The 27,554-nt window shown below is 49.9% G+C and overlaps 1 protein-coding gene across 1 annotated transcript in view; it reads right to left on the bottom strand.

Moving 5' to 3' along the window:
* Man1c1 (mannosidase alpha class 1C member 1) overlaps nucleotides 1-27,554 on the bottom strand; it is a 170,623-nt gene that overhangs the window by 130,673 nt on the left and 12,396 nt on the right. The window lies entirely within an intron of this gene.

Here is a 27,554-nt window from a genome sequence, read left to right as displayed (position 1 = left end):
ATCAGGAAGGCCACAAGGAAGCTGCACTGGTGTTACACAGCATGTGATTTATTTATTTATGTATTTATTTATTGAGACAGAGTCTCATGTAGCCAAGGCTGGTATTGAATTTCTAATCCCCATACCTCTGCTTTCTGAGTGCTGAGATTATAGATGTGCATGACCATGCCCCGCTTTTCTGGGTTTTATTATTTAAAAAAGAGAGTCTCAGGCTGGAGAGATAGTTTAGGGGTTATGGTGCTTGTCTGCAAAGCCAAAGAACCCAGGACCCACATAAGCCAGATGTATGCGCAGTGGCACATGTGGCTAGAGCTCGTCTGCAGTGGCTGAAGGCCCTGGCATGCCCTTTCTCTATCTGCCTCTCTCTCTCTCTCTCTCTCTCTCAAATAAATAAAAGAAAATGTTTTAAAGTCTCTTTGGATTTTATTTTGGATCCTATAATCTCCCTTTAGATATAGAATTGTAAAAGGCACGTGCCAGCTCCGCACCACAGGCCTGCTTGGCTCCTGGTGAGGGCATGCCCAGGTATTCTCTGCCTCTTCAAGGCTGGAGAAGGGTGCAACCAGCTCTGAGGCAGGGGACTGCAGTCTGAGGGACGAGCCCGAGGCTCCCAGCACCTCAGCCTGGGCAGGGCATTTCAAGGTCTGGAGTGGGGGTGAGGACAGAGCCACGGGTGCTGCAGGAGCAGAACCGTGAGCCACACTGACTGCGGAGGATGGGGGTGGCATGGAAAGATAGCCTTGGAGACGAGCAGTCTGGAAGAAAACAGCTGGGCCTCTGAAGGCTGCCCAGGACGCTGGCTCAGCAACAAGACAGTCCCCACTTCCCGTCCCATCTGTGACCCAGCTGGACACAATTGTGGTTAAATTAGGGAACAGCCAGGGCAAGTGGGTGACATCATGGCTCAAGACAGTTAGCCAGGTGCCGGAGTATGAGGGTCCCTGGCCTGCAGTGGCCCCTGCTCCTACTCCAGGCCTCCTCCCGTAGGCTCCTGCACGGTAATGAGGCTTGCTGGGAAGCACAGAAGCTAAGTGCACTGCTGGCCAGGCCTGCGGGATACAGGCTGGAGACAAACAAGAAAGCAGACAGCTTCTCGGCTTCAAAGCATTCAAACTTTGACTGTAGCAGATTCGAAGTTGGATGGACCATGGCCTGGGGAAATGAGAGGAGAGGTCCTAATGCTGTGGAGGGAACCTGGAGAGCCAGGGGCCTTGGCCAAGGAGGGAACAGGAAAAGAAGTCATAGCTACGTGTCCCCAGGCACAGCTCAGAGCCCAGCCCACCAGACAGCTGAGCCTGGGATTTAGTCAGGGATTTACAGAACCCAGCATGGGGGGAAGGAGGTGGTATTAAAAAAAAAAATCACGATGCCAGATGACACCACTGTTTGCTTAGACTCCTCCCCAGCCTCAGTTTCCTAATCTGCCAAGAAGGTGACTTGTGAGAATTTTGTAAAGATCAAAGGAGAGAATGAAAAGGGCTTGATGAAAACTAAGGGTCTGGGAAGCCAAGAACCTCAGAGAAGAGAGAATCTTCCAAGGCAAGTTTGAGTGATAGGCTGTCTCCTTACACGCCACCCTGTGCTTTCCACGACTCCTCTAGGCCCTTTCTCACTTATGTTGGTCCTCGCAGTTCACAGCCTGGGCATCTTGCCATCATGGGCAGCATAAGTCCAGGGTCTGGGCTGGAGAGATGGCTTAGTGGTTAAAACGCATGCCTGTGAAGCCTAAGGACCCCGGCTCGATTCTCCAGGTCCCACGTTAGCCAGATGCACATGCGTCTGGAGTTCATTTGCAATGGCTGGAGGCCCTGGTGAGCCCATTCTGTCTCTCTCTTTCCCTCTCTCTGTCTCTCTCTCCCCCTCTCCCTCTTTCTCTGTCTCAAATAAGTAAATTAAATCTGTTTTTAAAAAGCCTAGGGGCCCACTCTCGCTCCACTGGCTTTGCCACTTTCTAGCTGTGTAACCACAGGCTCGTTGCTTTACATCTCTGAGGCTCAGTTTCCTGTGCTGTGAAACCATGCCTGTCTCCCAGAGCCCCATAGAGATGGATAACTACGGGACCCATCCCACCACAGCTTATGATGATTAACACTTGCTAGGCCACCCGGGAGGGACCAGGGGCTCCTAGGGAGCAGGGGACAAGGTCTAGGAGACCAGTGTTGAAGGCAGCAGAGGCCTGGCTATGAATGCCCCTAGGTGGGTGGGCCCTGAAGGGGACAGCTGTCCAGCCCCGGGTCAGGCTGTGTGTGGTCACTCACTCCTGATCACTTGAGGCTGCTGCAGCCCCAGCTTGTTTCCCCGGACTTCACAATGACACAAGTTACACGGCTGCTTTCACTCCAACAGGGTGACAAGGAAAAGGCTGCAGGAGCCGTGATGACTTACTGAGGTGATAACTTACAAAGCCCCCTGTGGGTAATGGAGCACAGTATGAGGTTCCGGTGCTCCCCCGCCCTGCCTTCCTGCTTTTCTATGGCTCTGGCTGTATCAATCTCTTCTTTTCTGTGCATCTGTCAAAGGACAGTCCCTCGGCCCCAGAACGGAACATAAACCGAGAGGAGGTACAGCTGGCCACTATATTCTCAGCACGAGGAACGAAGGCCCTGGGTCACAAGGTGGCAGATGGGAAGGAAATTATTTCTTGGTAAAGAAGAATAAGAGTCTATATCGCTGTGTGCCGATGACTCACTAGAGAAAGCGCCTAGGGCTGAGAAAGAGAGCTGGCACCGCACCAGCCGAGGGGCCAGGCAGCCCTCTATGGCTTTGCTCCATTGTCCAGCGCCCTTGTCCACCTTGCCCCCTCAGGCTGCCCTCGGGGCATTTAGCCTTTTCTCCTCAGTCTCTGAAAGGCACACGGGGAGGGTGGTTTGAGGAAGAGTCTCGGGACACAGAACCTTGCACCTGGGTGACAATGAGATGGGCTCTCTCTCAGAAGAGATCACTGGTCTCCAAGCCCAAGACGCGGCCTCTCATCTCTGCTCCATCTCCACTCTCCGACTCCCCGTGGGCGGCAAAGCTAAGCAGAGAGCAAGATGCCAGCGTGGGGCATGAGCGAATGACCCAGTGCCTGCTTCTACAAGCTCCACTTCTGAGACCACTTTCAGAGGAGCCGCTGCAGAAAGGCAGGGCCCTGCGCAGCCTGCTGAGGGCACAGGGAGTCACCCCGCATGCCGCAGAAGCTGCGGACCCCGGATGCACAGCAACCTCAGCTCACGCTAATGGATCTCAAATGCGGAGCCGACCCCATCAAGTCCAGGCGAGGGTGTCGGCTTACGCTTGGCCAAAGTACTTCTAATACTCCATAGTCCCGGGATGGTACCAGTTGTCCCTATAGCCAGATGACAAAAATGACTTCTTGCTGGTGATGAAGCTCAGGGATTGAGTGTCTTACTAAAATGATGTCTTCAAAACAGATAAAACTCGATCACTACATATTATATACATGTGTCAAATTATCACACCGTATCCTATAAAAAGGTACAATATGTCCATTAAAAATTGTCTTAAGGGGGCTGGAGAGATGGCTTAGCGGTTAAGCACTTGCCTGGGAAGCCTAAGGACCCCAGTTCGAGGCTCAATTCCCCAGGACCCACGTTAGCCAGATGCACAAGGGGGCACACGCATTTGGAATTCATCTGCAGTGGTTGGAAGCCCTGGCACGCCCATTCTCTCTCTCTCTCTTCCTCTTTCTCTGTCTGATACTCTCAAATAAATAAATAAAAATAAACTCCCCAAAAAAATTTTAAAAAAGGTACTTGACTGCAAAGCCAAAGGACCCAAGTTCGATTCCCCAGGACCCATGTAAGCCAGACGCACAGGTGGCGCATGCATCTGGAGTTCATTAGCAGTAGCCAAAGGCACTGGTATACTTACTCTCTCTTTCCTCTCTCTCTCTCTCTCTATGACTCTTTCTCTCTCCCCCCCTCTCTGGAATAAACAAATAAATAATAAATTTTAAAAACTGTCTTAAGGTTAACAAAGAAAAGCATGATAATAATCCCAACCCAGTGCCATTATCACCTTGAGACTGTCCTGTCCACTTGAAACCCTCGAAGAGACAGCGAGCCCTAGGATGTCCATCCACAGTGTGGGCACGCGGATCTCGTTTGTCTGCAGCCCCAGGGGATGCCACGTCAGGCTCCACGACAAGATTTTCTTGTTTGAAGGCGAGGCTCAGTGGATAAAGCACTTCCCTAAGGCAGCATGGGTACCCGTGCTCTGATCCCCAGAACCCACATAAAACCCGATGCTGTAGCATTAGCTCCATGTAGCCACGAATGAGAGACCCACCCCCAGGCAAGGTGGAAGGTGGGGACTGACAGCTGAACTTGCCCTCTGACCTCCACATACCACGACATGCGTGCCCCTTCCTATCTCTCTCTCTCTCTCTCTCTCTCTCTAACACACACACACACACACAGAGAGAGAGAGAGAGAGAGAGAGAGAGAGAGAGAGAGGGAGATTTTCTTCTGTTAATTCAAACTCTAACAGGAGAAATTAAGGTTTGAGGGCAAAAGTGCATTTCTTCACAGTCTTCCCATTAACCCCAGAACAGTCTCTAAGGGAAAACTGGCATTTTGCAAAGAGGTTTAAAAAAAAAAAAAAGATTCCCTCCAATAGATGGAAGTCAGTCCTCCTGATCAGAGACTGACAAGACAGGAGGAGAGAAGCCAGTGGTAGAGGGACGCAGAAGGAAGAGGCTGGCTTTGAACCAGCTGCTCTTGACATCACACCCTCACCACTGAGCTTCACCTCTCCCTGCGGGCCAGAGGAAAGAACCGGACCACAGCTCTCCACGCATACTCACTCCCCACTTCCTTGAAGCCAAGAGAAGGCATGGAAACCAGTGTCCTCTGGTTTCCTGTAACTAAACCAGCCATTTGGTCTCTCTCTCTCTCTCTCTGTGCGTGTGTGCGTGCACATGTGTAGATGGGCACGCCTGTGCACATGCATGCAGAGACCAGAGGAAACCACTGGTGCCCTTCTCTATCCTCTTCTACCTCATTTCCTTGAGACAGTCTGTCACTGAACCTGGACTTCACTATTTTTCAGTCAGACTGGCTGACCAGAGAGCCCTGGCCGCTGTCCCCTCTGCAACGCCCTCAGGGCTGGCTTTACAAGCATGCGTGCTTCCATTCAGCTCTTTGTTTATTTGTTTGTTTGTTTTTATGTGGGTGCTAGGAATTGAGCTCAGGTCCTCATGTTTGCACAGCAATGGCTCTTACCCAACAAGCCATCTCCCCAGCCTCCTCTCCCATTAAGAGTTTCAAAAGCTGGGCTGGAGAGATGGCTTAGCGGTTAAGCGCTTGCTTGTGAAGCCTAAGGACCCCAGTTCAAGGCTCGGTTCCCCAGGTCCCACGTTAGCCAGATGCACAAGGGGGCGCACGCGTCTGGAGTTCGTTTGCAGAGGCTGGAAGCCCTGGTGCGCCCATTCTCTCTCTCTCCCTCTATCTGTCTTTCTCTCTGTGTCTGTCGCTCTCAAATAAATAAATAAAAAAAAAAAAGAGTTTCAAAAGCATCTAAGATCAGCAATTCCAGGGCTAGAAGATCACAGAGAAGCCCCCCCAAAAAATATAATAATGAAGAGTAGTTTTAATATTAGAAGAGCAGGGCTCTTGGGGTTCACACCTTAAGTTTCGCAGAACCCGGGGAGTAGGACCAACAAAGCAAGGGACTTAGAGATCTGGTGGTGTGCACGTCCACTTCCCCAGCCCTGAGATCTACTCTGAGACCACGACCTGCAGAAGACACAGGGGCCAGCCAGGAATGGCGAAGTCACTCACTTTCTTCATTCAAGGCCTCTGGGGCTGGCGTGGTCTGACATAGATTCATCAGAGGTATGGTGTAAGCTTTGCATTTGTTTTAAAACCGACTGGCTAGAGAGATGATTTGTTTCAACCCAATAAAGCCCCGCTTTGTTTCAAGCCACTTCAATTACCAGAGACCAGCATGTGTTCCGTGGTCTCCACAGCTCTTTGGGACTACGGGAAATTTACAGCCCTAACACGAGCACACTACATTTCCCCAGCATCTGCCCTCAAGTCTGCTTCCCCAACACGGCCACACACAGATCCAAGTAAAAACCTATGATGCAGACAGAAAGGACAATTATTTGGTGACCACCCACCCAAGCTCCACTCATGGCCTGGATCCAGCTTAGCAGCCAACCCAAAATAAGGTAAGCACTACTTCCCTCTCTCTCCACAAGCAGCCAGGGGCTTTGGTGAATCAGTGTAACTGCCCAGGGTCCCCTAAGATAACAGTCTACAGAAGACAGCTGCCCTTTGATAGAGCCTCGTTGGTAGAGACAACCCCCAATATATAAAAAATACACCACTAAGTAGGACTCCAAGAGGTTAACGGATTGTTGTACAGTACATCAGTAAGAGAGACATGACGGTAGGTTCTGGGCATCATGGAGGCTGTGGCACTTGGACTGATCTATCCAGGTAATTCAACTCCTCCAACCCCCGGAGTCCCCAAAGTCGTTTCGCTACCCTGCCAAGAAAGACCCAGGCTTCTCCACGTGGCACCATTGACATTCTGGACTGGATAATTGTACAGCTATCCTGGGCAGTCTCCTGCTCAGTAGCATCTGAGGCTTTTTACCCACTAGAGGCCAATGCCACCCTTCATTGCGATAGCCAAAAGTGTCTCCAGACACCAACAAGCATCCCTTGGGAGGAAGGGGCGATTTCCCCATGGAGAGCCACTGGAGCAGAGGGAAGACAGGTTTTGGAGACTGCCAGCCAAACATGCCTTGCCCACTGCCCCTGTGGAGAGCTGGGCTGGCCAGGAGCTCTCCTACGGGGACAGTTGTGGGGCAGGCGCAGCTAAGCCACAGCAGGGAATTCTGGGGGAGGCAGATTCTGAAGGATCCATGCCATCTCCAACACAGCCCCTTGCCCAGGATTGAAGAAAGCCAGGGAGCCTTGGAGCTCCCCTCCTGAGAAGTCGGGGATCTCATCCAAGCTGGGGAAACAGAGCACCCAGTCAGGAGGCACTGGAGTTAGGTGCAAACCATAGTCCCTCACAACACGGAATGATGCCTTCCTGTCAGGGCCCCTTGGAGAGCTGGGCTGGGCAAACAGCGAACATAGGAAATGCAGGGGTCTCAACAGAGACTGACCAGAGCAGTTAATCCAAAGTAAACACCTACTATATGCCAAGCACTATGGACATACTCTAACCCCAAGGAGGGTCCCACGATCACCAATTGTACAGGAAAGGAAACTGAAGCTATGGTTAAATAAGCTTTGCTCAGGGTCCCCACAGTTCGAACTAAACATCACTGAGTGTCCCCCAAGCTCCAATGCAGAAGGAAGAAAACCAGTGCCAAGACCCACAGAGGCAAAGCCCAAGGTATCCAGCGGGCTCTGGTGTTGGCCAAACAGCTGAGGGCCAGCCAAGTGGATGCCAGGGAGTCGGCCCATGCCTGAGTGGGTGCTGGGGGCCTTCCAGCCCACAGAGGAGCAATGGCCGCCGCCAGCTGGAACAGCACTTGAGAACACATTAACGGAGTCTCCCTTCCCGGGGGAGCGCGGCTCCACTGTATGGAGCAGCCTCCTTTGGCAGCGAGCAGCACTCGACAGCATCTCAGAGTCACTTAGACAGGCCTTCTGTTTCCCAGGGGCAGCCAGGCTGGCGGCAGCTGTCCCACGGGGGAGTCCCTTGTGCTGCCTGAAGCTCCTGCCTGAGGTCCCCACACACTCTGCACCCTGACCCACGACCCAAGGTTCCTCCGCTCGCCCCAGGGAGAAGTGTCTGTCAGTGTCCTTGGGAAGTGTGGCAGGGTCCTAGTCAGGCCTTAGGAGGCCGGGATGGTTGTGACGGGGACAGTCAGAAAGAAAATTCAAGGCCTTTCATGGTCACTGCTGGGTAGCAACACGGGCCTGCCTGGTCCCCAAGCTGCTCAGCAGTCCCTGCTCCGCGCTCAGCCCCCACGGGCATGCAGCAGGGCCTCTCTTTCCCCCTCATTAGCAACTGTCACACTGATGCGGGGCCCTGTTGCTAACATGCCTCAGACGCAGCAGGGCTTAGCTGCTTTTCTAAACCCACAGCCCATGGGTCAAAACTCCTGAAGCCTGAGCTGGAGAGATGGCTTTGTGGTTAAGACACTTGCCTGTGAGGCTGAAGGACCATTGTTAGACTCCCCAGATCCCACATAAGTCAGACGCAGAAGGGGACGCAAGGTGGCACGTGTGCACAAGACTGCAGTGGCTGGAGGCCCTGGAGCACCGATTCTCTCTCTCTCTCTCTCTCATGCTCTTGCTCTTTCTCAAAAAAAGAAAAAAATGAAAAAGAAAATCACACACACTAACACACTAACTTTCTGGGCATAGGTGACTTTGGGAAAGTTACCTCCACTGCCTTTTGCCACTTTTGAAATAAAACAAAACAAACAAAAAGTCTAGTCTTCTGGGCTTGCCTCAGAAAATAAAAACAGAAGTCCTGAAGCCTGAGCTAAGTCCAGAGCATGGACGATCTTCGTAGAAAACGTCTTATTTCCTTTTGGTCACAGCCAGAGCAGTAATTACAGTGCCTTTTAAAGGTCAGAGGGCCTGTCATCTGTGGCTCACGGATGAGTTCGAAATCTTAGCACCTGCCTGATCGGTCCCTGGCACTGTCCACCTCTGCCTGCGGAGGGCATCTTCCTCTAAGAAAGCAAGCTCATCTTGGGGCATGGGACCTCAGACCCAGCAAGTGCCACCACACACTTCAAGGAGTCTTAGGCAGCAATGCTAGGCTGTCCTCTTCCACCTGCTAGGAGAGTGCCACTGGTGACAAGGGCAGAATGGGGACAGGACTCCATCTATCTCATTTGCAAAGCAATGAGATACTCAGAGCAGCTATCCCAGGCCTCCAAATGGATGGAGAGGGTGTGCAAAGAGAGGCTTAAATTCGAACCCAAGCGGCAGCAAGCTCAAGGATTGGACCTGAAAGAGTAGAGAACCTTCTCATCTCTCACTGGGAAGGCGGTCTGTCTTTCTGAGAAACTCAACTGTTCATTGTCAGAAGTCTCCAGCAAGGGAGCCGTGGGGGGAGGGGGCGTTGCTCAATGGTTAAAGTGCTTGTTGTGTGAGCATGACTTTGGGTCCCAGCACCCAAGTAAAAGCCTGGCTTGGCAGCATGCAACTGTAATCCTAGTGCTTGGGAGGCAGAGACAGGAGGACACCTGAGCTTGCTGGCTAGCTTGTCTAGCCACGTGGGTGAGCTCAGGTTCAATGACAGACTCTGCCTCAAAAACTAAGGTGGAAAGTGATTAAGGAAGACATTCAAGGTCAACCTATGGTCTACATACACACCTGCATACATGGCGGGGAGGGGACTCGACAGCAAGGGCCATTCCAACTTTCTAGCCATCCCAACTTTCAGAATGTGTCTGCCAGCCAGTAAGTGACTCACTTCTGGGTCCCTACCTGTAGGAAATCTCTCTCTGGCACCCAGCTTTACCCTCGCTCCTATCTCCCTCCTTTCTTCCTTAAAGGGGTCCTTATTTACTGAATGAACAAGTAAAAAGAAGGGAGTTTTAAAAATAAGCTCAGGTAAGAGCGATAAAGCCTCCTTCAGCCTTCGCCATTAAAACTGATTTGAAATAGGAGAGGCAGATTTTCCAGGTGAGAATTACAGGGTTTGTGGATTATGGAGACAACCAAGTCTCCTTAATTTTCCTTCCGTAAGGACTAAATTGATATTTACTTGCGCAAGCCAAGAGCAAAAAGGGGCAGTCAGCTCTCCTAAGAGCCATTTATACATCCACACTGGGGAGATTTATCAGCGCCGGATCCGGCAGAACTGAAGAAGTGCATTCAGATGATATGTCAGAGGTAAGTTCTACATTGTCCCCCATGTGCACTCGCCATTGTGAAAGGCCCCTGCTCCTTGCCAGAAGGGAGATTCAGTCAGACCTGGGGAGGCCCCATAGTCCAGCCACCATGTGACCTGGCCTCTCTGGGGGAAAATCGTGGGCTCTGAACATTGCACTTCAGTAAACTCAGAACCTGGAAGTAACAATTATGCAGAATTAATCAGGGGTGACCTGTCCCCTACAGGCCTTCACACAGCACCAGGCACTGACTTGGGAACAAAGGGCTCTATACTGTTAGAGAGGGGCTGGAGGGCTCCCCTCACTCTTTTAGTCCTGTGAGGTCATTCCATAGTCTGAGCCTGATACCTCCTTAATTCCCTGAGGGTGAGAGAAATAAACAGCAGGTAAAAACACATGACCCTGGTATGCTGAGAGCCCCCCAAGGACCCCAAGTCCCCAAGTCCCCAAGGGGATGCAGATCTGTGTGTATGGTAGTATTCAGCATTTCTTTCTTTCTTCTTTCTGTCTTTTTTTTTTTAATTTTTTTTTTAGGGTAGGGTCCCGCTCTAGCCCAAGCTGACCTGGAACTCACTATGTAGTCTCAGGGTGGTCTCGAACTCACGGCGATCCTCCTACCTCTGCCTCCTAAGTGCTGGGATTAAAGGCGTGCGCCACCACACCCGGCTAAAAAAAATTTTTAAATGGTATTGTGATGAGAAGAGAGGACACCAGGCATTCTCTGGCCTTTCTACATACATACAACACACATCACACGTGCATGGAAGGAAGGGAAGGGGGGAGAAAGGGGAAAAAAGAAAGAAAAGCCAAGGCAGATGGAAATTCAGGGAGGAGTCCAGTCTAAGACAAAAAGAAGCCAGGAAGGCAATAGGGCTCTGGCCAGGTTTAGATCTCTGGATTCTTCTCCATCTTTCTCCATATTCTGAATCCACATATGACTAGAAAAATACTTGGAACTTCTGACACTCAAAAAGTGCCTTAGGAGCTGGGGAGATGGCTTAGCAGTTAAGATACTTGCCTATGAAGCCTAAGAACTCATGTTTGAATCTCCAGGTCCCACATAAGCCAGACACACAGTGACACAAACTCGCAATGTCACACATGCACACAAGGGGAGGGTGCACGTGTCTGGAGTTTGCAGCAGCTGAAGGCCTTGGAATGCCCATTCTCTCTCTCTCTCTCTCTCTCTCTCTCTCTAATATTGTTTTTAAAGTGCCTTAGGACTAGAGAGATTGCTTAGTGGTTACAGCCCTTGCCTGCGAAGCCTAAGGACCCACGTTCGACTCTTCAGATCCCATGCAAGCCAGACACACAAGGTGACGCATGCACAAGGTCGCACATGCTCAGTAGGTGGCTCACACATCTGGAGTTTGATTACAAAGGCTGAGACCCTGGCACACCAATTCTCTCTCTCTCTCACTCTCTCATAAAAAATAAAAGGTCAGTCAGTTGGGCTTGCCTCAAAAAAAAGTACCTTAAAATTGGCATGTCGTCCTACAATGGCATCATGTCATGAGCTTGTCATGATGACTAAAGCTAGAGCTCCCCGTCCCAGGAAGAAATCATAAGTCGCTTAGGAGATCTTCTCAGCCCGCACTTTTCTGCAAAGAAACGGTGCCAAGAGTTCTTCTGAGCCTTGAACGCTCACGTGTGACAGGTGCTAGACGGTCCACGAGGGTGCACTTCCCCAGGCTCGAGATGAAAATGCAAATCAAGAACCTGAGCTCCTTGCTGGCACTGCCTGGCACCGAGGAAAGCAGCGTGCTGGTGAAATGCCTTGGGAAGTGGGGAAGACCGGGTCCCACACGCTGATTTGGATTCTGCCATTAAGTCGCAGTTGGGGAGTAGGAGACAGGTAGTCAGGGAAAAATGACAGTTTGGGGATTAGTGTGATGACAATTAGCCAAGTTCTGCTCTGCTTCTCTTTACAAAGAGAACTTCCCTTTCGCTGTGCTCTGAGCATGCCATGTTAGAAGAGAGACATCTCCATGGCAACCACATACACATTTAGTGATGTGTCACTAAATTTGTGTGTGCACAAAGGCACATTAGGAGACTTTTTGAATATGGCAAGAGAAATAGATTTTCATAATTGAATGTTGCCCTCAAGTAGAGTTTACCATTTGCTGAAAGCTGGGGATGTGAACAGGCGTGACTTGAAAATCTCCACAGAGTTCAGATCAGGGCTCAGCTCTTTGGGAGGCTGCTGTCCACAAAGGGGGCATGGACAGATGGGGGCACAGCCAGGAGTTCAAGACGGCCTCAGCAGACCATAGAAAACAGATCCATCTCCCATCTGACCCAGAGCCTGGGGAGAGACAAAGCTGGTTGCATAAGGATTAGAGCCAGCCCAGGCTCTGGGCACTTCAGCGAGCCCAAGGCCATCCTCTGTTCTAGAAGGGAGTGTGGGAAGAGCCACACACCGGTCTCAGACAGCTGCCCCAGGAAGCGAAGCTCAGCAGCAGGAACGTCAAGCCTGAGCCACGGCGTGCTCAGATGCACGTCCCAGTTCTGTCTTCCTAATCATGGGGCTTTGAACGACATGTTCTTTCTGGAAACCAAGATGTGCCTCCCGACTGCCAGGTGCTTCGAGGAGACGGGGAATGCAGACGCACCATTATTAATGTTTCCTAACCTACCTCGGCTTCTGGGTTGGCACTGCCTGGGCTCTTGGGTCCTGAATGAGGCCTCTGCCAGATGCCAGCTAGGCTCCCAGACCTAGGGACAGCAACAGACACCCACGCCGACGCTTCTTGTGATGAACTGGGGCTGATGTGGGAGCATGGTGGCCTGACTCCAGGTCTCCCCAGAAGCTGGCCCACGGTGGCCCTTCATCACCTGAGGCCTTGATGTCAGCTTTCCAGGCCAGTCGAATCCCACACACCAGCCCCAGGTCTTAAACCAAAAGGCCTGGGCAGTCACTTCATAGAGTTAACTTACACAGGTGCCTGCCACCCCCCCCCAATCTCTTTATCCTGTAACTGTCTCTCCACTCAAACAAACCCTTGGCTTCTACTGCCCCAAGCAAGGGGAGTCACCATTGAAAATCAAACAAAGGAAGCTAACTCTTGGCTTTGGAGCTTCCAAAGACGTTTGTCGTGTCATTGAGAAATCTTCAAGGGTAGTTTGGACCATCTGTGACTGCCCTCTGTGTGCTTGGTTCAGAGCTCAGCTCTATACAGGTAACAGTTACCTTGGCCTCGAGAGAGAGCCAGGACTTGCTTGGGGTTAAAGACCAGGAAGGACTGACGTAGCCCAGGGAATTGTCCTTGCCCTCTATCACAGATTTCCTTCCCCTCCCACATCAGCCTGAGCTGGGTCAGCTTTTCTGACATGTAGCCAGTCTGCCCTGGGTGAGGCTACATTCTGCAGTAGGCTCCGAGGCAAACGCCTCATATCCACAGACACTACACCTGAAACTGGGGGGGGGGGAGCTCCTCAGCCACCCCCGAGAGCTGTGCCCTGGCAACCCAGCTGCCCTGTCGAGCTCCTCCTTGAGTCCCCAGGCCCTATGTCCTCTCCCTGCTTGCTCCCTGTGCCACTGGTCCCAGCCACTGACACACTCCACACAGCCGCCCTGGCCCTTACCAGAGGGGCTGCGCACACAGCCACCAAAGTCCCCAGATCTGCTGGCCTGCTCACCACAGCGTGGGCAAGGGTGGCCACTGGAAAGAACAGCGTGTAGGGTGCCTCGGCAAGTTGAAAAGACCCGTACGAGCCAGCAATTTCACTCCTAGGAGCATGCCCAAGAGAACTGGGGAAAAAAAATGCACTTCTGAGCATATTATTCATAACAGCTCAAAGGAGGAAACCACCCCATGTCCAAAAGTGGAATGCACAAATAAAATACAGTTTATCTACATGACAGATTAAGACGCAGACATAAGAGAAAGAAACCCTGACGCATGCTGCAGCAGGGACATCCCGGAGCATGTCCGAGGGCTACAATCACATGTAACGTACTCAGAAAAGTCTGTAGAGACAGAGGACAGCCTAGTGGCTGCCAAGAGCTCCTATAGGGGAGTCGAAGGGACTGCTAAGAGGCAACGAGAGCTACGAATGGTCATGGACACCTCACTGTGAGTGCACTTGGGCCATTGGACCATACACTTAAAAATGATGAACATTATGAATCATCTCAGTACTAGAGATTGGACCTTGGGTCATCTCACACATGCTAAGTAATCACTGTATCAGTAAGCGTTAGCCCCAGCATATTTATTTATTTTTTTTTTAATTTTTTTTGTTCATTTTTTATTTATTTATTTGACAGTGACAGACATAGAGAGAAAGACAGATGGAGGGAAAGAGAATGGGCGCGCCAGGGCCTCCAGCCACTGCAAACGAACTCCAGACGCATGCGCCCCCTTGTGCATCTGGCTAACATGGGACCTGGGGAACCAAGCCTCGAACCGGGGTCCTTAGGCTTCACAGGCAAGCACTTAACCGCTAAGCCATCTCTCCAGCCCAGCCCCAGCATATTTAAAAATATTTTGTGTATTTATTTGTTTGCTTGTTTTTTGGTTTTTCAAAGGTGGGGTCTCTCTTTAGCCCAGGCTGATCTGGAAATCACTCTGTAGTCTCAGGGTGGCCTCAAACTCATGGCGAATCCTCCTACCTCTGCGTCCTGAGTGCTGAGATTAAAAGCGTGCGCCACCACACCCGGCTACTTATTTATTTCAGAGAGAGAGAGAGAGAGATCGAGAATGGGTGCACTAGGGCCTCCAGATGCTACAGACAAACTCCAGACACATGTGCCTCCTTGTACAATTGGGTTACAGGGGTCCTGGGGAATCAAATCTGGGTCTTTTGCTTTTGCAAGCAAGCACCTTAAACTGCTAAGCTAGCTCTCCAGCCCACTTTTTAAAACTTTTTATTTTGAAACTGGGTCTAAGTTGCCAAGGCTGGCTCTGAACTCTTTCTAAAGCTCAGGCAGACACTGAACTTGGGATTCTCCTGCTGCAGACTCCCAAGTTTACAGGTCTGTGCCCCCAGGCCCAGCTTTAAATGATGAATTTCATGCTATACTCTGTTATTCATCTACTTATTTATTTTTTCTTCATGTGTTTGTGAAAGAGAGCAGGAGAGAGAAAGAGGTAGATACAGAGAGAGAAAAATGGGTGCACCAGGGCCTCCAGCCACTACAAATGAACTTCAGACACATGCACCACCTTGTGCATGGCTTATGTGGCTACTGGGAATTGAACCTGGGTCTTTGGGCTTCAAGTGTCTTAGCTGCTAAACCACCTCTCCAGCCCATATTTAAATTTTTTTTCTTAAAAAAAAAAAAAAAAACAAGGTCTTGGGGGCTGGAGAGATGGCTTAGTGGTTAAGGCACTTGCCTGCAAAGTCTAAGGACCCAGGTTCGATTGCCCAGGACCCTTGCAAGCCAAATGCACAAGGGGGTGTATGCATGTGGAGTTTGTTTGCAGTGGCTAGAGGCCCTGGTGCATCCATTCTCTCTATCTGCCTCTTTCTCTCTCCTCAAATAAATAATACAATATTTTTTAAAAATCCAAGGTCTTGCTATATAGCCCAGCCTGGCCTCAAACATGCAATCCTCCTTCCTCTGCCTCCCAAATTCTGGGGCTACCGATGTGTGTCACCACATCCAGGGATTTTTCTTTTCTTTTTTTTCAAAGTAGGGCCTCGCTCTGGGCAGGCTGACCTGGAGTTCACTAGTCTCAGGCTGGCCTCAAACTCACAGTGATCTTCCTACCTAGGCCTTCTGAGTGCTGGGGTTAAAGGTATGTGCCACCAAGCCCAGCCTACTGTTTGTTTTTGTTTGTTTGTTTGTTTGCACTGCTGGGGATTGAACCTAAGGCTTTGCGCATACGAGGCAAGCAGTCCACCACTGAGCTACACACCCACCCCTCTTTTTACATTTTACTTGGGGATAAAAATCTAAGTTGCCGTGGTTGACCTCGATCTCATTCTATGGGCAAGGCTGGCTTAAAGTCCTCTTGTCTTAACTGCTTGATTACAGCTGTAATTACAAGCCAGCACCACTAGAGCCATCTTATCACAGCCTTTTACAAAGTCACCATGTCACTCAGCACTGCTTCTGGTGCTATCTAGAAACCTCTACAGCCTTGGCTGATGCAAGTGTGGCAATGGCAAAGCCCAGGACTATGGAGAGGGCATGCTGTCCCCAACCAGCTTGGCACTGTGGGGGGGACACTGGCTCTGAGTGTCCAGGAAGGACTGTGGGGGGGGGGGACACTGGCTCTGAGTGTCCCGGAAGGACTGTGGGGGGGGTACACTGGCTCTGAGTGTCCAGGAAGGACTGTAATGGGGACACTGGCTCTGAGTGTCCAGGAAGGGCTGTGGGGGGACACTGGCTCTGAGTGTCCAGGAAGGACCGTGGGGGGACACTGGCTCTGAGTGTCCAGGAAGGACTGTGGGGAGGACACAGTATTGCTGGGTGGCTGGGGAGGACAGTGAGGAGGACACACTGGCTCCGAGTGGCCCAGCCCAGGTCTAGCTGAGGCTGAACCATTAATGTGTAGACTCAGGGCAAACAAATGCTTTTCAGTTGCCCTGATTTGATAGCTGCAGGGCCCTCTGCCACCGTAGACCCTGACAGTATGACGCGGAGGAAGGAATGGGGGCCTATTTTGGCTTTCGGCACCTCTCCAAAGAATCCGAACAACCCGATGCCAGCTGTTAAATGCACAGTGACCACAGAGTCACTTCTCCGTTCTGCAGTAATAAACTGGAATTGACTAGTGCTGGCCTTGTCTCCCCTGGTTTCCAAGGGGGATGAACAACCTTAGCATGCAGACTTCAAGGTGTCCAAGCCACTAAAGACAGAGTGAAAGTGATCTGGGGAAAGACAGGGAACACTGAGCTTGTCAACTGCCGCAGACAGGGGCTGCTCTGGTGGTGGTGATCTCATGGCTCCCTTAGGCACCCCTCCATCCCAGGAGCCCCCCTGTCTTCACACTCAGGCCAGCCGCAGGACACTGAACAACCTCTGTGCCAGCAGGAAGACTGACATCTGGTGGAAGTCTGCAACCATGGCCAGCGTAAGGACACCACTGAAATCTGACTCTGGTGACATTTTCCAGACGCACTCTGCCAAATGACCCACTTCAAAGGTCAAGGAACCTGTTTCAAGAGCATATACCAAGTGAGCAAAGGACTGAGGCCACACGCCAGGAGCATGTGGTAGTGTCTCTTTGGCACTGCCTGCTTGTGGTTATTCAGAAAAGGCAGAACCACCTCTGTCACCGGACAATGTCTTTGTCGTGTGCAAAGAGGAAACTGTGACCTCCCATCCCGGGCAGCCTCCACCCACCTAAGAAGTCAGACTTCCATCCTTGAGTGCGCTGCCAAATTGCCAGAGAGGAGAGAAGCCTGGCTCTGAGCACTCAGCTAGGACCCAGAGTAGGTGACAGCAAGCTGGGGGGTGGCCTGGGGCCTGTAATCCTGGCACTCAGGAGGGGAGGCAGGAAGGTCACGAGTTCTAGCCCCTGGGCTCCATAGCAAGACCCTGTTTCATCAATAAATCAAAAGCAGCTGAGTATAGTGCCACATGCTAATAAAGTCAGCTAGCACTTGGGAGGTGGGGGCAGGAGGATCAGGAGTACAAGCCTATCCTTATTGACATAGTCAAGGTCAGCCTGGGCTTTATGACGCTCGGTCTCAAGAAAACCAAAGCAAGGGCTGGGGAGATGGCTTTAGCGGTTAAGGCACTTGCCTGCGAAGCCTAAGAACTCATGTTCGAATCTCCAGGTCCCACGTGAGCCAGGCACAAAGTGCACTATCACACATGCGCACAAGGAAGCACATGGGTCTGGAGTTTGTTCACAGTGGCTGAAGGCCCTGGCACACTCATTCTCTCTCTCCAAATAAAAACGAAACAAACCCATGCAAAAATAACAACAACAAATAAATAACCAGGGGGCAGGGCATGGCGGCTGCACTCAGCAACCGGCCAGCAGATGAGTCACATGACTGTCCTTAGTGGAACAGAGAGCTCAGAGCACCCAGCTCTTCTCAGCAGAGGTCCAAGATTAGTCCTGACCCAGTACGTGACTTTCAGTCCTTGATGGCAGCCAGAAAGGAAAGCGGGAGTCAGTGACCAGGAAAGACAACCGTAGCCAGGGGAGAGGCGAAGAGGAGAGGAGGACAGGTCCTCCACATAGCTGAGAGGCGCTGTCAGGCTTGCCAGGCGACCAGGCGCAGAAGAATCAGCCAGCAAAGGGAACGCAGAGGCTGGACATGACTATCGGTCCCTCTACCCCGACCCCACCTTCTCCCCAAAACACTGGTATTCCCAAAGGCTTTGATCCCTGCCTTTCAACTTAGGTGTCCCTCCAATGGCTTTGCACACAAGCCTTTGACCCAACATACCATACGATGATTCCTGAATACAAATACTGCTCCATCACGCCAGCGAATCCCAAAGCCATGTCTCTATCCGCCCAGCGGGTCTGGCCGCCTTGACCTCACAAACACTACAGTTTTATTTATTTATTGTTTTAAATAAGGCGGAGAGTGATTGCGTCAACCTCTGCCTCCCCCGCACACGCATGCTCACGTATGCGCACTTGCACGTATGTACAATACGTCCCCACAGTATCGCCCGTATTTGCCTGAAGTGTTTTCTCCCCCATCTCCCAGTCACCCTAGCCCCCTGCACACCTATAGGCGGTGCCTTCACAGGGCTACCACTGTAGAGCCACTGCTGCATACCACCTACGTGTCCCACTTGCTAAGGGTGGAAAACCACACCTGCATGTGCACACACTTGGGGTCCTGCCCTGCACACAGAGAAACAAAGCCAATTCCCTGAAGAAGGAAAAAAAAACCAAAACCCTGAACTGGAACAAAACAGATAAGCAGAATGGAGCTCACATTCCTCTCGCTGCCTAGCACCTCAACCACGTTACTCCATGAAGTCTGGGTCAGACCCATTTGGCAACCAACACCAACGAATTCCGACAGCCACAGGAGGGCGGTTTTTAGGGCAACAGTGATGGGGAGGAAAAGACACAAGCAGAGGCTGAAAGGATTGCAGGACAAAGGCTGGCCTCGAGACAACGTCAGGGGATTGAAGGGAGAAGACGCTGAACCCAGAAGGGCCCAGTCCCCTTCCCCACATAAGGAGTGGGTGGCACCCACCTGGGAGAACGGGCAGAGTCAGACCCATGCAGAAGAGCCTGGGCATCTAATTAAACATTTCAGACTCCACTGCACACGAGCTGGGAACCCACGTCCCCCACGGAACCCTGACAAATGAGTCGTTTCCAATCAATCTATCACTATAGCATCTGGGTACCTTGGGAAGACGAAAATAAGACCAACGCATAAATGAAAACCAATATACAAACAATTGTCTCCCACATAGGCCTCCAGGAAACCACGGGCACAGCCATCTGCTGAGCTCCACGCGTCCTGCAGCCAGCGGCCTCTGAGTAAGCGCCGTTTAATGTGCGACTTAACAACAGAGGCATTTCTCCCTGGAAGCCCACTCCTCAGCAGAATGTGCACCCCTCGACGTGGGAACGGAATCAGTGTGGGACAATGGGACATGTTTTATAGGCTGCATCAGACAAAGAACATGCCAGAAATAAGAGAGTTGGGACAGACTGGAGAAAGATCGCAAGTTGGCTACGGTTGAGAATTCGCAGGTTTCTGGCACGATGTGGGGCTCACTGCTCCCTAGACCCCAGACCACGTCACTGCTCTCTATTTTATAAGCAGAGCCTCACTTCTCGCAGCTTCCACCACGGGCCGCCTGGAGAGATGACAGCTGACCACCCTATACCAGCAATGCTCGGGATCGGTCGTGTTACACCCGGCGTGGCAGACATGGAATGAAATGCGCTGCTCATGGCACAGGAGCCTAAGTCTGGCTCTCATTCATCTCCCTTCCTCCTGGGCATCCTCAGTGATGGGATTCTGTGGGTAGCAGCTGGCCCTGCTGCCCTCGGGACCTCTGGAAGGCCAGAAGGCAATGTGCAAGGCTGCTCTGCTGCCCAGAAAGCAGCAAGAGGGAAACGGCAGAACCTGCCACGGAAGGAAGGGCCCGCTGTGGAACCTCCTCCTGGACACGCCAATATTTTCATTTCAGCCGTTCATGACCTATCTGCTTCCCCCGCCCCCTGCCACTGTGCCCTCCCCCCCCCAAAAAAAAAAAGATTTAGGTGAGGCAGGCAAATATTTATCCAGCTTAGCAATGTTTCCCTGCCTCTAGGCAGCTGTTTGTGGGAGGAAGTGACCCAGGCCAGTGACAATATTACACTATACAGTTCCATAAAGCCTGAGATTTGCCTCTGCCCTTCCTCTAAGCTCACTGTGTAACTGACACTCCACAGACGGTCAGTATTTTCAATACTTAAAGTTTTAATAAGTCTCTGGTTTCTCTTGACCTTGGGAACAGTCAATGTTCTGAGCACCAGAAAATTTAGTTTTAACTGGTGCATGTACATTGGTGTGTGTGTGTCTGTCTGTCTGTCTGTCATACATATGCATGCAGAGGCTAGGGGGAATCATGGGGTGTCTGTCTCTCATGGCTCACACATTCATTTATTTTCATGAGACAGGGTCTCTCCCTCAACCCACAGCTACTGTCCATCAGTGAGCCCCAGAAATCCTCTGGTCTCTGCAGCCCACAGACTGGGCTCACAGAGGTATGTGGCTACTTCCAGCTTTTTAAAAAAATATCTTATTCATTATTTATTTATTTGAGAGAGAGAATGAGGCAGAGGAAGAAAGAGAGAGAGAATGGGTGTGCCAGGGCCTCCAGCCACTACAAATGAACTCCAGATGCATGCGCCACCTTGTGCATCTGGCTTACGTGGGTTCTGGGGAATCAAACCGAGGTCCTTTGGCTTTGTAGGCAAGCGCTTTAACCGCTAAGCCACCTCCCCAGCCCTACCTCCAGCTTTTTACATGGGTTCTGGGGAGTCGAACATGGAAGGATGGAAAGGCCCTTGTGCTTAAGCAGCCAGCTCTCTTAACTGCTCAGTCATCTCCCCAGACCTTAATTCAGTCTTTTCCTCGGCTTTTTTTCCCTTACCCAATCCTGACGCAGGTCTTAAATATAGAAATTTTCCAGCCTCTCGCATAAGTGGATCAAAGGGAACTAGATCCAGCAAGGAGATGGCAGCCTACACAGAGCCAAAACGACCTCAGGTTAGGGAAAACCTGGTACACCGTAGGCCCAGCTGGGAAGTGTTTGGATGGCCCCCTGCTCTGCCCACACCCAGGCCAATTAAGTTTGCATCTCCAATTTCCTAAGACCCAGTCCAAGGCAGCACTGACTAAAAGCCTAAAAGCCTCCAGGTGACTCCAGCCAGCAGTAAAGGCTAGAGGCCTTGTTCTCCGGATTCCCAAGACCAGTTCCTTTGAATACCTGAGATTATGACAATTTCTACCTCATTCCATCCTGAAGTGAAAAACTCATCTACATGATCGCTGTCAGCTTACAGGTGATGTCATAGACAGACTGTCAATCTTGTAGCCAGGAGAGCAGGGCTGAGTCCACGCCGTCACAATATAAATTGGTCGGCCTGTAGCTAGCTGGTCGCTTCCCCCTTGGGGTTCCCATTCTGTTAGTGATGAACATGACAAGATGAGAGTCCCTGTCCTAAAAGCCTCAGGCTACATCTGGACTCTTTTTTTAAAAAAATTTTTTTTTATTAGTTTTCTATTCAGCAAATACAGGCAGTTTGGTACCATTATTAGGCTCATCTGTGACCTACCCCCTCCCCAATGGCCCCTCCTTGTTGATGATATGGGTCATGCATTGTGGGGTTAGCCCACAGTTATAGGTGGGATAAATGTCTTTGCATATCATGACCCAACATGTGGCTCTGACATACTTTCCACCCCCTCTTCCACAAAATTTCCCTGAGCTATGTCGGGTTCATTTTTGGTCTGCTTCAGTGATGAGGTGTTGGGGGCCTCTGAGGCTCTGGCTCTCTGATTTGGTAGGAGTTGATTTTTTCTCTGTGTTGGTCTCCTTCCCCCTTGTGCGGCCTTTTTGAGCTATGATGGGGTGGCTCTCTCCTTAGGATCTGCATCTATCTTTCTTTCCCAGGTATTTTGCAGGGCAGCTAGGCGGTCGCCATCTTGGCCGGAAGTCACATCTGGACTCTTAATGGGACACTAAAGCTCTGCTGTGAACATCGCAAACCCAGGGATTTTCTGACCTATCAGTCCAGGAAGATGTGGACATCATCCCAGCCCAGCCTGTTTCCTTCAAAACAGACTCACTACATGCAGATCACAAGGGGCGGAACTGAGTCAAGACCTTCTTTCTACCATCCAAGTGAATCTCAAAGTCCAGGGCTAAGGAATCGGACTCCTGCTCCTCCCCCTGGTGCCCGGCTAACAAGCACTTGAGGCACAACATAAACCACGTCATGCTGGAGTCAACTTCAATGCGTCCAGTGCATATGGATGGATGCCACTCTTGTACCCCCACTGGGGGATCGATAATCAGACATGACCTCCTGGCATGATTATCATGAGGCTCCTACACATCACCACATCGAGAGCAATGAGAGAATGCCTCCGTCCCTTTCCCAATCGCACAGTGGGAAGGCCCACATCCGGGGCCTCTGGAGTCTCTGCACTGAGCTGCTATTTTTCTGCCAAGACAAGAACCTTTCTCTTTCTCAATAAAAGGTTTCTTTATACTATGAGGTAGCAAAATTGATTATATTTCATACGCTGCTCTTAAAAAGGTCCACTTCTGAAAGGAAGAAACTAAAGCCTTCATTTCCCATTGATTCTTATCATTACAAAAAAAAAAAAAAAACAAGACGGCTCTGGAGCTTTGTACAGTGTGTGATGCATACGGAGGGAGAACAGCTTCTAGGAGAGCTGCAAAGGAGGAGGAATTGCTGGTAGAGGTTAAGGGCACAGTGCAGGAAAACAGAACAGTGCTCAAATGTCTGCCCAGGAAATGGACAGTTACTGGGTAACGTAACGTTTAGGTTTAACCCAAGGTGTGGGGGGAGGGACCTTAAATAAGATTATGACTTTTATTCAACACCTTCAAGTGAGACAGATGAAATTAAAGGCAGGTTTTGTGAGGAAATTTGATATTTATTTCATGAAGAACTTTCTAGAATTAGGAGAAATGGCATCAGACCTTAGAAATCCCTGCAGCTACATACTGTAATAAGTAATTCAGCAATTTGACTTCCTTCCACTCTCCCTCTTTGCCTTCCTTTCTTTCTTTATGCAAAGATTTATAAACCACGTTTCAAAGGTGCTCATTATGCGTAAGGTAAAGAGCCCAGAGAAAGTACCTGACAGTTTATAAACCCCTGAGAGGAAAGTTGCAGCAATATAGCTGGAACACTAAAACATTTCTAACACTGAAAAACAAACGGACAAAAATAATGCACAAATAATTCAAGGTGCTACCAGCCAGAAACAAGGAGCCCTTTTGAGAAGTGTTATCTCCACTCAGGTCATAGTTTCAACACAAAATTATACAGCACTCATCTGATGCAAACGACAGAAATAAATAAGTAAACGGGATTCTTTAAATACCTATGCTGCGCTACGATCTGTATTTGCTTCAGGAGTCTTCGGAGATCTCTTTGGGGCGGCTTGCCTCTACTTTTCCTATAATGGTAACAAGCTAGATTAAACGGTTTCCTAGCCAACTGCAGGTTAGAAACCAGCAAAATGGGAACTGTGCTCAGGGAACAGAGCAGCAGGAGGCAGGAAGAGGAGTGGGAGCGGACAGCCTCCCAGGAAAAGCCGGGGAAGAAAGACTTTCAAAGCAGATGAATCCAGACTCTCAGAAAAATTGCTTCCATGATGTTTGACAGAAAATTCCCAATCAGCTGAACACGCAAAGATGTGGCACAATGCGACCCGTGACCTGGAGATGGAACAGCTTCGAGAAGGGCAAATGATAAGGAGGGCGCTGGAAGTAGCAGACTCCTTGTGGTTTTCTTTAAAAAAAAAAAAAAAAAATCCAGGTGTGGTAGCTGACACCTTTAATCCCAGGCTGAGGTAGGAGGATCACTGTGAGTTTGAGGCCCCAGCCTGAGGCTACGTAGTGAATTCCAGGGCTACAGTGAGACTCTACCTTGAAAAACCAAAAGAAAAGTGTGTGTGTGTGGGTGGGGGGGGAGCCACTATAAACATAGTTTGGAATTTAAAGAAAAATATAGAAACAATGAATGAAAACATGGGAAATCAAAGAGAAACCAAAAGCTTTTAAAATGGAAGTTAGGGGCTGTGGAGATGGCTCAGCAGTTCAATTCCCCACATGGAGGCAGAAGCACAAAGTGGTGCATGCATCTGGAGTTCATTGGCAGTGGTGGGCGGCCCTCCCTGGGGTGGCCTTGGTGGCACATGCTTTTAATCCCAGCACTCGGGAGGCAGAGGTAGGAGTTCCAGTGAGTGCCAGGCCACCCTGAGACTCCATAGTGAATTCCAGGCCAGTCTGGGCTAGAGTGAGACCCTACCTTGAAAATAAAAAATATAAAATAATAAAAATAAAAACTCCAGGGCTGGAGGGAAGGCTCAGTGGAGCATCTGTTGAGTGTGAGAGCCTGAGTCTGCTCCCTACCACTCACCCAGGTCACAGAGCTGTAACCCTGTACCGAGCAGGCAGAAACAAGAGGCTGGCTAGGGCCCCGGTCAGCCCGTCTTACTAAAAACAGAACTCCAGGCTCCACACGGGGCTCGGTCTCAGGGGAAGGGAGGCCGAAGAGCGGAAGAGCAACAGAGGAGAGGCCCAACATCCTCTGTCCTCCACAAGTGTGTGCACATCTGCATATACATGTACACAGAACACACACACACACCAAATCAGAAGAAAAAAATATGAGACAAACTTTTCTCAAGCTGACAGAAAAGTATCAATGCACAAAATACATACATAACACACCCCAGGAAGGATAAAGGCCCCCTACTGAGACAGAGCGCAGTCAAGTTGCTGAAAGTGGGGAAATCTTCACACCCAAAGGGAGAGGAAAGACAGTCTATGCAGGGAGCACCCTCTGACTTCTTTTTGAAAACAACGCAGGTGGGCTCAGTGGTTAAAGGTGCTTGCAAAGCCTGATGGCCTGAGTTTGATTCCCCAGTACTCATATAAAGCCATATGCACAAGGTGGCACGTGTCTGAAGTTCTTTTGCAATGGTAGGAGGCCCTGGCACACCAATATACTCTCTCTCTCTCTCTCACACACACACATAAGTTTTTTAAAAAACAAGTATACAAGCTGGGCATGACAGCACACGCCTTTAATCCCAGCACTTGGGAGGCAGAGGTAGATGGATTGCCATGAGTTTGAGGCCACCCTGAGACTACATAGTGAGTTCCAGGTCAGCCTGGACTAGAGTGAGACCCTACCTTGAAAAAACAACAACAAAAAAGAAACAACTATGCAAGCTACAAGACAATGGAGTGACTAAGGGGGGGAACCCTAAAATTCTAAATGTAACAAAAACAGTTATAAAATTAATTTATCTTTTAACAATTTCATACCTGTATATCATGTATTCTGTTCACATTCACCCCCATTACCTTCTTTTGTCCCCCTCCCACTCCTGCTGAGCCCCTCCTTAAAACAGCCTTCTAAAATGAAGTTTAACAAGGGAGCTAAGGGCCAGGCGTGGTGGCACATGCCTATAATCCCAGCACTCAGGAGGCAGAGGTAGGAGGATCGCCATGAGTTCCAGGCCACCCCGAGACTACATAGTGAATTCCAGGTCAGCCTGGGCTAGAGCGAGGCCCTACCTAAAAAAATAAATAAATAAATAAAAATAAACAAAGAAATGAATGGAGCTGAGGAGATGGCCACACACGCATGAAGCTGAGTTCAGCTCTCCGGTACTCACGTAACGCTCACACATGCACCGGTAACCCCCGTGCAGGGGAGCCGGAGCCGAGACAACAGGCTCCCAAGAGCTTGCTGGCTACTTCGCCTCGCAGAGTCACTGAGCGCTGGGTTAAGTGAGAGACAACGTCTCCAACAGTAAAGTGGAGACTAACCGAGGAAGACACCACCCCACATAGACCTCTGACCTACACATAAACAAAATAAGAAATAAATAAAATGGAAATAGTTAGACATTGTGGTTCACACTTGTAATCCTAACATTCAGGAGGTGAGGCAGAATTGCCATAAATTCTAGGCTTAGCTAGATCCTATCTTGAAAAAAGAAAGGAAGGAAGGGAGGGAGGAAAGGAAAGGGGAAAGGGAGGGGAGAGGGAAGGGAAGCGAAAGAAAAAGAAAAAAGGAAAAAGGAAAAGAAATGGGCTGGCTGGGCTTGGTGGCCCAAGCCTTTAATCCCAGCACTCAGGAGGCAGAGGTAGGAGGATCAAAGTGAGCTTGAGGGCACCTTGAGACTACATAGTGAATTCCAGGTCAGCCTGGGCTACAGACTTCCTTGTAAAACCAAAAAGAAAAGAAAAAGAAAGAAAAGAAAACAAGATTTAATTATCCATTTTTCATGGAAGAAGAGATACACTTTAAATACAAAGATACAGATAGATTAAAAATGAAGGTATAGCAGCACAAATCTTTAATCCCAATACTTGGGAGGCAGAGAGAAGTAGGAGGATTTCTGTGAGATGGAGGCCAGCTTGGGGCTGTAGAGGTTAGCCTGAGTTAGAGTGAAACCCTACCTCAAAAAAGAAAAATTAGGGGGCTGGACAGATGGCTCAATAGTTAAAGGCATTTGCCTGCCAAGCCTAATGACATGGGTTCAATTCCCCAGTACCCACATAAAGCCAGATGCACAAAGTGGCACATGTGTCTGGAGTTCATTTGCAGTGGCTAGAGGCCCTGGCATGCTCATTCTCTCTCCCTTCTTCTCTCCCCCTCTCTCTCTCTTTCTGCTTGAAAATAAAATAAATAAAATATGACAAAAAAAGAAAGAAAAATGTGGAGGCTGGAGAGGTGTTTCAGCAGTTAAAGGCAGTTACTTGCAAAGCCTGATGGCCCAGGTTCAATTCTCCATACCCACATAAAGCCACATGCACAAAGTGGCACATGCATTTAGACTTCACCTGCACTGGCAGGAGGCCCAGGCATGCCTATACTCAAGCCTTCTGCCTCTCTTTTTCTCAAATAAATAAATAGATATTTTTAAGGAAAAAAAAAAGAAAGAAAAATTAAAGGACTGGAGGGATGGCTCAGCGGTTAAGGCACCTGCCTGCAAAACCTAATGACCAGGGTTTGATTTCCCAGTACCCACATACAGCCAGATGCACAAAGTGGCGCATGAGTCTGGAGTTTGTTTGCAGTGGCTAGAGGCCCTGGCACACCCATTCACTCTTTCTCTCTCTCTCCCACTCTGTCTCTCTCCCCTTGCAAATAAGTAAATAAAAATTTTTTTTAAAAAAAGAAGGAAGGGCTGGAGAGATGGCTCAGTGGTTAAGCGCTTGCCTGTGAAGCCTAAGGACCCTGGTTCGAGGCTCATTTCCCCAGGACCCACATTAGCCAGATGCACAAGGGGGCTCATGCATCTGGAGTTTGTTCGCAGTGGCTGGTGGCCCTGGAGGCCCATTCTCTCTCTATATATATATATTAAAAAAAAAAAAAGAAGAAGGAAGAAAAGGAAGGAGGGTGCGAGAAAAAAGAAGATATACCAAACATTCATTTATCAAATAACTAAAATAAAAAACCTGTGAAAGAAAAACAGAAAAATTTTAACTGGACAATAGAAAATACTAAACATTCATTCTTAGAAAAGATCAATAAAATTAATCACAGCTAATTATTTTTAGGGAGGGAGC

Source organism: Jaculus jaculus, chromosome 5, assembly GCF_020740685.1.
Source record: "Jaculus jaculus isolate mJacJac1 chromosome 5, mJacJac1.mat.Y.cur, whole genome shotgun sequence".
Lineage (NCBI taxonomy): Eukaryota > Metazoa > Chordata > Mammalia > Rodentia > Dipodidae > Jaculus > Jaculus jaculus.
The sequence above is the reverse complement of the archived record's forward strand: the minus strand, read 5'-3'. Positions and strand labels throughout refer to the sequence as shown.